This window comes from Botryllus schlosseri, chromosome 3, assembly GCF_051294905.1.
Source record: "Botryllus schlosseri isolate E-star chromosome 3, Bs_hap1, whole genome shotgun sequence".
Classification (NCBI taxonomy): domain Eukaryota; kingdom Metazoa; phylum Chordata; class Ascidiacea; order Stolidobranchia; family Styelidae; genus Botryllus; species Botryllus schlosseri.
The window spans coordinates 1371517-1380500 of record NC_137238.1 but is presented as its reverse complement, the minus strand read 5'-3'; the positions used below and the strand labels follow the sequence as shown (position 1 = coordinate 1380500).

The following is an 8984-nucleotide window of genomic DNA, read 5'->3' as shown; positions in this document are numbered from 1 at the left end:
GGGGTCAGTGACTGTCGAAAAGGGTTCCGCGAAGACAAAAAGTTTGAGAATCACTGCTCTAGGGCATTGGATGACAGTAGTCTTTCAATTAAATTATAATTGCAAATTTACATCTGCCCAATACATTAAGCTGGGGGTTGTTCTGCGGGCTTTCCGCGACATGGACTAAGAGCCATCCGTTTCGGTCATCGTAATTTATATGCGTACATACAATTATACTAGGGTTACCATATTTTGGAGATCTAAAAAGAGGACACCTTTTCAGACTTGCAAAACCGGAGGAGAATTCTCAAAAAACGGTAAATTTTACCGATTTGGTGGGTCATCTTTCTCGCCCGATGCCAAAATACATTTTTTCGCTCACATTGTCGTGTGGTTGACTAAAAAAATGTCAACTTTCCGCTCAGCTCCCGAAATATCCACCAGAGCGTCACTTCGGTGCTGATTTACGGCATCTCAGTCGGATTTCGCTATATATATGACAAAAATCCTCCAAAAAAAAGAGGACAAAGGGCGTCCTTCGAGGACATTTTCAGAATGGCCTAAAAAGCGGACAAATCCTTTCAAGAGAGGACGTATGATAACCCTAAATTATACATATTGTTGGTATGTTTCTTCCTCGTATCTTCAAAAATGAATCAGTTTAGTGATAAATGCTCATATAGCTTCTTATACGAGTAGCATAATATTAGTTGTTTCGCTTGAAGTAGGCCTACAGTATATCCATGTTGAAGTTGAAACTAGAAGTATAATCTCTATTCAACTATTAACAGCCAATAAAACATTTCAGTTAATTTACTATTAGAGCAGAGCAATGATTAAAAGTCCTAAATTGTTGATTCGAGCGCGAAATATTTTTAATGCCGACACCAAGTTTTGAAAAGGAAATATCCATCATTATGCGTAGCGTTATCAATTGAGTCAGTTTTATGAGGAGTAATGTTTCGCAATGCTTCGATGATTGATGATATGGTATATTTCATCGTTATCCCTATACAATATGTGTACGGTTTGCTAACAGGGATATTTCTTGATGTGTTCGCTTCCATATCACTATACCGCAAACGGTTCTGAGCTCCTCCGACCGCGAAAAATTATTTGCTGAAATCGGCGGGCAATTGTGAAATTCCTACCTGGCTGCTTGCACATGAATTGAGACCCTGGAGTATATAGTCAACGCGTCGAAAGCTTGTGCACTGACATCAGCAGCACTAATCAAATTACGTAGGAGCGAGTACGTTTCAGGTCCGACCCATGAGAGAAGACACGCTTTTTTTCTCCATATTGGAAATGCCGTAAATTGCTTGGTGATGGTTGAATCGTTGCAGATATTGGTCCCATTTCTCCTTTGATTTTACGAACGAATCAAATTTGGGGGCGGTAGCTTCGGATGTTGACGCACCGGGACTCAACCTCTGCGCTAATTGCGATATGGCTTGCTGATGATGCTGCTTTTGCTGCGCCAAATCCTCTTTGTGCGGTGCCATCTCTTCTTTACGCTGTGCATTTTGATTTGCCATTGTTTCATGTAAGCTCGCCATCATTGCCTGCTGCTTCTCGAGAAGCTTCAATATACCTGAATCCATGCTTTATCTTCGTCGCAGAAATAATCATGAATCCGACTTTGACACCAATTGTTACGTTCTTGATCTCGTTCGAACAATAACTCAATACGACGAGGTTGCAATATGAAATCAGTATATTGTGCATCAAAATAATTTTAAGACAGGTCACACGATCCAGAGTTCAGTTGAACGAAAGACCAGTAGACAACAGAACACAGGGCTTAAATACGAAGCACAACACACGAGGAAATAATGATTGGCGGTAATTACTAATCCTAGACAAATATGAGACAAACGAAACCAACGTAAAATGCACGAACATAACTGTCGATAATGAAGGAAACTTGAAATACGGGCTACAACTGATGATTTCAAATTTGCTGAAAACCACAGTAAAACGACTGAAAGCACACTATTTAACACAGGATATCGACAAAGATGCAGAAGATATCATAAAATTTGAAGATGTAATGAAGATGCAATGGTCTGTCATATTCGCAGACGCAGAGTACCAGGCAGCACATAGTAGAATCGAAAATTTGAGAAAGCTAACCAGACTTCCGAATGAAGGCCAAGTTAAACGACTAAGGGATTATACGGTGAAACAACTTGAGACACTACTTGCTGACTAGTATGATGCCTCATATGCAGAAAAAATCATTTTCATCAGGGACTTGGTAATTTCCAGGTTAATCTTGTTTAATGCCAGGAGAGGTGGTGAGCCAAGTCGTCTTCACATCAAGGATCGACTGGATCGATAGTAAAAACGAAAAAGGGATCAATTTACAGAGAACCGAAGGCTTGTGATCCAATGAACAGGTTCTGTGGCAGAATCTCAAGGTTATATACCAATGTGGGAAAGGGATAAACCATTTGGTTCCAGTGTTGGTGCCACCAAACTGCGTCAAAGGGCTTGATTTCCTAGCAGACGAAGGTGTACGCAAAGAATGCCAAATAAGCGTAAAAAATATGTTTATATTTGCAAGTACACGCCACTCTGACGTACATGCTAGTGAATATCATAATGTACAAAGTGTGGCCAAAGCAGCGGGATTGGACACGCACATAAAAGCGACTTGAATGCGTCACAGAGCATCGACCCCTACGCCAATCTCGACATACCTGAAGATCAGCGACATGCATTCTACAGCCATATGGGGCATTCAGCGGAAATGAACAAAAATGTGTATCAGCGACCACCTGGAATTCGAGAAATTACGAAGGTTGCCAAGTACGTCGGCAATATGCATGGTACTGACTTGAATAGTGCATATAAATGCATATGATTATTACAATTCTTCACTTCCCCAAACTGATTATGGTAATAAATGATGAATGTAATGCGAGAGTATTCGTGTTTTGAGTTACGTATTTTAGACACTACTTACGAATCAGTGAACATAGCGGAGCTTCTCATCTTAAGTTATGTTATTTCGTTGCAGATGATGGAAAATCACAATCACCTGATCAAACCTGTGAACAAAGGGATTCTAAAAAGGGTGGGCATTTAGACTCTCCCGAGAAACAGTCTGACATATCGGAAAATATACACGAAACACGGATCCATGCTTCTTCAAGTGATGCGCAATACGAGATGACATCTTCACGAACGCCAATAAAGAAAAAAGTTGTGAATGCAGCCGATATATGTCGCACGCCAAAAACGAAAAACTAGTGAATGCACACATGTGGCAACAGCCATAAAGAGAGTGAGTTTTTTCAGCTATGTCCAATTTCAATTCAATAAACTGGGTTTCTCGTTTCAAGAGCGTCAAAAGTGCCATAGATGGACTCGCGAAGAAACAACTGGGCAGATTCAAAGGTATAATCTTTAGTAGGGAGGCAGCAACAAAGGCAGCTTGCCGCGTAGAGTGGAATGGGTTTGTTTGTTTGAGGTATTCGTGGCGTTTGTCGACTACTATGATCATTTACACCAGGCCATATTTCTTCATTTCTATCCCGTAGCCGCCGACTTTTGGCACTGCCCACTTCTTGACTTTTATAAGACGCTGCTTACACGGATGAGATGGCGAGAAGGAATGGAAATTGATGTTGTTTGTTTACGTAATATGGATTTATTAGTTATTGGTAATGTTGATCATGGTAGTGAGGATATCGATTTATTAGGATTCTTCTTTCGAGTCAGGTCCACCTTTTTTGTATTGTATGATTTCGTCTGACCGTCAACGTTAAAATACCAATGTATACCTTGAAAACGATGCAGACGGAAAATGACACTGACGATGGCCCAAGCAACAATTGTGCACCTGTCGAAAACAGCATTGTTTTTCATGGCTTTGAACAACTATAAAAGAAGGTGGATCAGTTGAGTGTCCTGCCGCACAAGATCAAGGAGCAGATGCACTCTGGAATGCTTTCAGCGGAGACTGTGACAGTGAAGACTGTGTGAAGAATGCAAAATATATGCATCAGTGACTTTTCACGACAAGTTCAGGCAGTGAACTTTAGTTAAGTTGACGTTCAACTTTTCGTGACATCTAGCTCAATGTTTAAAATAAATGAATTGTTGAAGAAGTTGAACCCACTTCATTTTGGACACGCGGTGGCGATAAAGATAACTCGACCCAAATCCGTTTTGTTGCTATATGCTTTACTATGGGACTGCCAATTTCGTCTCTTGGCGTACAACGAGGATGGTGAAAGTACCCATATCAATATAAATCATCCATATGGATATCAAATAGCTATTAGCCGACGAAAATGACGGTATTTCTTGGCGTCTCTTCCTTATGATTGAAGTGCTGAAATTATGACTCTATCCTATCATCAACTGCAATGGTTGAATCATTATCAATTTCTCCATTTAGCTGCCAATACTACACCAGGCAGGACTGGATTCGACACAAACCCTACTAGATATATGATGACCTTGGCCAAATAGTCGTCTGGTTGAACGACTTCATGTCATTTCAATACCTGAGTCCTATCCTTTAATCTCATCACTATCTGTTGCTGTTGGCATAATTGAATAATAAAATATGTATAATACCAACTAGATCCCATCCTCTATGATGATTGACAATTAAATGATGTACCAGTTGTATTGTTACAGTTATCATACTAATAATACGGTACAAAATTCCTCCTCGCCACCTCATCCGCGTCAGCGGTGTCTTACAAAAGCCTAGAGGTGGGCCGTGCTATAAGTCGGCAGTTACGGAAAATACAAAAGAATATCGGCCTGGTGTAAATGACCATAGCAGTCGAGAAACACCATGAATACCCCCCAAAAAAAAAAAAACGGTACAAAATCTCATCCTCTCTGATCATTGATAATTAAACGATGTACCGGTACAAGCTGTATTGTTGCAGTTATCTTGTTCAATAAAATGGAACATAAGTCGCAAAGCGTATATCGTCTATAAAGCAGAGGTTCTCGAATATTTTTTGCCCGACCCCAAAAATAAATTGTATGGTGAGCACATGAACTTTGGATTATGAAATTCTAAGAAACGTATTACGCATGCTCATTTTTTACACTATTACGTAATTCTTAGAGAGAAGGAATGTCAACCTGCTATTCGAGAAACCCATGTATGGGACTGCATTAGGACACAAAGTGAAATACTATGGCGTGAACCCAATTAATACAAATAGCATCACCATATCCAAAAATATTCAAGGAGAGTACTAATGTGAAATTGCAGATTGTAAAACACGAAAATTAGCTTGTGAGCCACAGTCACTCTTGAAGGTTTTAGCAAAGTTCGTTGCGCTATCAGCATAATATACTATATGTATCAGAGACATATAATGAGAGTCCAGATAGCAAGCAAACGACGGCATTGTTCGAGCAATCGGATAGTCGCAACGGGTCATTGTTATGGCCATTGTGTCGCGGTTATCCGATTGTTCTGAACAATGCACATTTCAGATGTTGAGGGTAATTTTTCGTCATAGACTGGAGCGTGAAATTTTTTTTCAGGCAGATTTGATATGGTTGATCTGTAGGGTGGATGCCTGGTTGATCTGTAGGGTGGAGGCCAAAAAGCTGAGTAAATTCATCCTGGATTCTCGCTTAATCTGGGAGTTCCAAGATCTCCAGATTTACCAGTATATGATCCGTACACCAAACAATTGGATCTTCGTGCAAAATTAGTGGATCTACAAATCCAGGATGTAGGACGCTTTTGCGTCAAAATGACGCAAAATGTAGTGATCCGTGGAAGGTTGCTTCGTAGTAAATATTGCTTTGGCAATGCTGATTGGAGATGTCGTCGACTTTGGTCATGTTTCATGTTCTAAAGATGGCGTTGCTAACTGGTACTGTATTTATTACTCTCTGTAGGATGGATACAGGGCCGTAACAGCACTTCAACAGGCCCCCCCCTAAAACTTTGGTATTGGGCCCCCCATAGGGTTTTGACGCCTAAGCGCGCGAAGCGCGGGAAAATTCTGCAATTCATGATTTAATCGGTCAGTATGATCGCGAATTGTATTGTTATCAATTTTAATCTTCAATCTGCTCACGTAATCGGATCAGAGATGGGCGGATTCCAGATTTTGGGAATCCGTATCCGTCCTGATCCGACAGTCAAATAGGTTTTCGGAGTCCGACAGTTGAGCAACAAAATTAGGATCCGAAAAAATCCTGCTATTGCTTTAGTGCTATTTCACATTAAATATAGCCTGCAAAACAGATGTGAACATTATAATCAACAAATTAGTACCGTATCAAGTAATGCCTTACAAGGGTTCATTTATATCATATTTCAAATCAATGTTAGGTACGGTATATATCTTGAATAGAAATCCAAGTAGTAGGAACTAGGCAGGGGAAATGAGCTAAAAAGACTTCGAGAACAGAGAAAGCAATATTAATTGCTTTGCGGAGAAGGTAAACATAGTAACCCAGGATGCCAACAACAAAATCAGATACGGTATTGTGCATTGTGACTTGGCCAAGACAACTAGGCCTATACTACTACTGAAGAATGGAACTGAATTTTTACTAGAAGTGGCATGATGTGCACAATCAATCAGATAGTACCGCTGGTACTTCAGTTCTAGTGTGTTTCCGAAATTATAAACATGACCGATTGACCATGCCAGCATATATTCATGCATTACCACACCACACAATCATTCCAAATGATATCAGAAATCAGAACCACCAGTTACCTCTGCAACAACCCCGACACCTCGCTTTTCTGTCATCCTGACAACTGATATCAAGTACCCTAATGGCTGATGAACAGGAAGGATAAGAATCAATATCTGAGGAACAACTGAATTCGAAAACAAACACTTCTGCAGCTCGCTTGCTGGAGCCAGTCTTCGTCCTCATCTCATCCAGCAGTAATCTCATCACTGCAGAAACTTTACTTATGTTGCTTACGCATTTCAACGACATGACCGGTATCAGCGGTTTCAACGTTGTCACTTATTGTCGGAACCAGCCTGGGCTTGATCCATAGCAATGAATGCATTCAACTACGGAAGTAATATCGAAGCCGCTTTTTTCATTGACTATAAGATATCTTGAACCTTTATCACCCAATATTTGGTATGAATATCAAATCCTGTTTAAATCCGGCTCACACGGCAGTTTCAGAATCCGGCTCCGATCCGGCTGCAGTAAAATTGATCAAAATCCTGCTCAGCCTCCTGAACCGGACTGTGCCCATCTCTGAATCGGATTGGCCGGCAGAGCCGAGTGAGGTGTGTTTGAAATGGTAGGACCACTCAATAATATTTGAACATCATCACCCGTTGGCAGGAACGAAACAGTACCTCGTCAGGCCCCCCAAAAACGTGAGTCTTGGGCTCCCATAGGGTGATGAAACGACCCCTCCATCACGTTGTTCGCATTTGTCACGAAATTATCTGTACTGTATTGTGAGCCAGCACGAGGCGCGAAAATTTTCGATAATTTATGATAAAATCGGTCAATCAGATCGGCGATTGCATATATATTATGCTATCAATTTGTTGGTTTATTAGCATTATCAGTTCAATACACCACAAAAAATGCGATACAATGAAAAGAAAGGAAGACGTTGAAGCGACTAGGAGTTGTCTATGGAATCTGACACCCACCTTGGCCTAGGCGATGTAAAGAGGAGGCATGCACAATGAATTAAAGTAAAGAAGGTCGTATAGAAAAAGGAAGCGACAAGAAATAGGGCGGCATGTCATGGGAAGCGATACCGATAGGTCAGTCGTGGTCCGGTATCTTGAGGATGGACTGTATTTATTTAGTAGTAATTGCTTGTATTTCGACTTGAATGTGGACATGCTCTTCGACTGCCGGATGGCCGGCGGGATACTGTTCCACACATCAGGTCCGGCATATCCGATAGAGCGATGATCTTTTCGGTCGATCACATGATATTTGGACGACGTGGACGCGCGTGTGTTGTACTTGTGCGCTTTTGATTCAGACGTGAAGAAGTCATTGAAATATTCGGGGCAACGACCGCAGTGAAACTCTCTACTCACGTAATAATAATAATAACCGGTAGAGCTGAGTGAAGTGTCTTGAAAACGGGAGGGCCCGTAAATAATAATTAAACATCTTCGGGCGGGCGGACCCGTTGATATGACTTCGTTATTTCGCGACTTCCAGTCTGCTATATCAAAGAATATAGAATCGCTCAAACGTAGGCTATAACAATAAATATAGAATCGCTCAAACGCAGGCTTCTAAACTAAGAGACGCACAAGATTTCAAATTGGTATTTCTTCACTGGCATAAATTTTTTCCCAGCGGGATGGTATTTGTCTTGTGCGGTTCAGATTGCAAAGACAGGAACATTCGGCGCCAGTCATTTAGGCGCCTATGGACAATTAAACCCAGATGTATTATGTATATATAACGAAGTCGTCGGTCAGCATAAGGGCATAACAACTTTTTTGGCCAAGGTTTTCTCGCTGCCGATAGTTCTGGCACACTTCTTGAAGTCGCATGTTATATGATCTAAAACCTGATAATATGTCTTGGTGGGTCGTGGCGCGATAACGGCCCAATACCCAATAATAAAGATAAATGGCTACTTGAATTCGCGCCCAGCGCGAAAAAAAAATTTGAAAAAATTGCATAAATTTACAAAAAATACTCTATGATTTATGCTAATTCACGAAATAGTTTTGGGCCCCCTTCGAGCTCGCCCCCCCCCCAATTGGGGGTTTGGGGTGCGGCAGTTACGGTGCTGGATATTTTGGACATCGTAGTTGACAGTTCAGACGACGAGAATACAATTTTTGTGCCCAGGCATTACTTGGGAGACCGCTCGCAGACTCGTTTACCGCTACAGATTTTCCGAGGGAGCTACGGTAATTCTATTGGACATGATTAAAGACAGCCCACGGTTGGATGTACGGTGCCACGCTTTGCACCCCACGATGCAGTTGCTCTGTGCTCTCCGATTTTTTGCTACGGTCATTTTCAACAAACAG

General features: G+C 41.3%; 1 pseudogene; it reads left to right on the top strand.

Moving 5' to 3' along the window:
- Positions 1–1930: 1930 nt before the first annotated feature.
- LOC145435352 (uncharacterized) lies at positions 1931–4088 on the top strand (annotated as a pseudogene).
- Positions 4089–8984: the final 4896 nt, after the last annotated feature.